Source organism: Schistocerca piceifrons, chromosome 3 (genome assembly GCF_021461385.2).
Source record: "Schistocerca piceifrons isolate TAMUIC-IGC-003096 chromosome 3, iqSchPice1.1, whole genome shotgun sequence".
Classification (NCBI taxonomy): domain Eukaryota; kingdom Metazoa; phylum Arthropoda; class Insecta; order Orthoptera; family Acrididae; genus Schistocerca; species Schistocerca piceifrons.
In genome coordinates, this window is record NC_060140.1 from 444,959,260 (window position 1) to 444,961,255 (window position 1,996).

General features: G+C 45.3%; 1 non-coding gene across 1 annotated transcript; it reads left to right on the plus strand.

The window, feature by feature from the left end:
* The first annotated feature begins 348 nt into the window (after positions 1 to 348).
* Positions 349 to 452, plus strand: LOC124791118. The gene has a single exon (XR_007016544.1). It is a non-coding gene; the product is annotated as a U6 spliceosomal RNA (small nuclear RNA).
* Positions 453 to 1,996: the final 1,544 nt, after the last annotated feature.

Consider the following 1,996-nt stretch of genomic DNA (forward strand, 5'->3'; position numbering starts at 1 on the left):
CGCATGTAAGATGATTTACGTTACTACATTCCAAATAGCTCGTGTTAGGGCTTAAATTGCTTTGCTTCAAAGTCTACTATATATTGTGTCTTCGTTAGTTAAGATATGACAAAGATCTGTGTCACCTTTTTAGTTTAATATACTTACTTTTTTTACTAGACCACGTTTTCTTTACTTTGTTTTACTTTAGTACGTTCAGGTATGTTGTTGTCACCGCCATGATTATTCGTTACTGCCAGTAGATTAGTACGACTGTCTGCTCCAATTCGGAATGTAGGTTTCCGTATGGTTTGCTAAGTCGTCGTAATTCACTGACAGTACTGTCCGCCTCCGGTAGCAGAGTGGGATGTACTCGCTTCGGCGGTACATATACTAAAATTGGAACGATACAGAGAAGATTAGCATGGCCCCTGCGCGAGGATGACACGCCGGCACGGTAGTTCAGCGTGTTCGGTCAGAGAGCTGCCTGACCTCTGTAATAAAAAAACTGAGTGAAAGGATCAACAAGGAACTTAAACGGATGTCATGTGACGTCCGCTACGACCAAATACAACGAACCATAAAAGAAAGTGGGTAGCGCGAGAAATGTCAATCCTAAGGGTCCGGGCGTGATTCCTGGCTGGGTCGGAGATTTTATCCTCTCAGGGACTGGGCGCTGTGTTGTCCTAATCATCATAATTTCATCCCCATCGACGTGCAAGTCACCGAAGTGGCGTCAAATCGGAAGACTTGCGCCCGGCGAACGGTCTACCCGACGTGAGATCCTAGTCACACGACATTTACATTTTTACTGACAGTCCGACTGATTCCGGCAGTTATTTCTTTCTTTCCTTGTAGTCGTAAGGACCATGAAATAGTTTCCGTACGACTGCAGAATGATTTAGCAATACAATTCTCTAAAAAGTGTTTATGATCTTACTAGCTGTTCGTGTTCGAGAAAAATGTCGCCCAACATGAAAATATGTGGACATTTCACAACCGCCACCGGATTATAGAATAGGTGGTAATACAATGTTTTTCTGTGCTTTCTGTTAGGCATGTTACTACGCTGGTTTATGTTACGTACAGCGCTGACAGAACATGAAAGTACTGAAAAACAGGCGCATCCCCAGATCGCAGTACTGACTGCGATAAAATACATTTCCCTACAGCATAAAACTGCAGTGCTTGGTTTCAAAATAGTCTTCCGAATTTACTGAAACATTACTGAAATTTGTGTACACGTCGTCGAACGGAAGAAAATGAGGACTTGTATAAAAGGCGTCAAAATTCTGTTCGCGTTGAACTGTGTTCTCGAGTGACGGAGATTGTATGGTCATTTCGGCACGTTCTTTACATAAATTTTTCTACTTTTCTTCAGAAGAGTGGCACAGTTCACATGCCTTAAATTTATTTTCTCACAGTCCTTCCCTTCCATACCGTTTCACTACAGATGTTGTCCGCCCCCAGTAGCTGAGTGGTGAGTTGGCCTTTGGCTGTGCTGCGGTGAGGACGCGCTGTTCCTGCCGCGGAGCGAGCGCTTGTGTTGTTTACATCGTACTCGGCCGTTTCGCGCGTGCCGTACTCAGCATATAGATCACCATGGCGCACCAATACAGAAAATCGACGCTCAAATTTACGTTCCGCAACGAATTTGCACGGCCCAAAGCACTCGAAGTCGAACGATTTCTACGAGAAGAAGTTAAAATCCCGGCGACCGACATTCTCGGCATTCACTTGTCCATTGTGAGTAGTATCGTATATGTCAAGATCATCAACGACGCAACATGTGAACGGATCCTTCGGGACACGAAACAGGGCCTCCGTTTCTGCCATGCTGATGGCAATGTGGGGTCTGTACACGTCGAATATTCTGGCATGGGACTTCGCACGATCAAAATTTTCGAACTTCCTTTCGAATTACCGGCGGAGGACGTCGTGACAGCGCTGCGCCCCTACGGCACGGTCCATGATCATATTGCGGAAAAATGGACGCAATTGCAGACATATCCTGTGC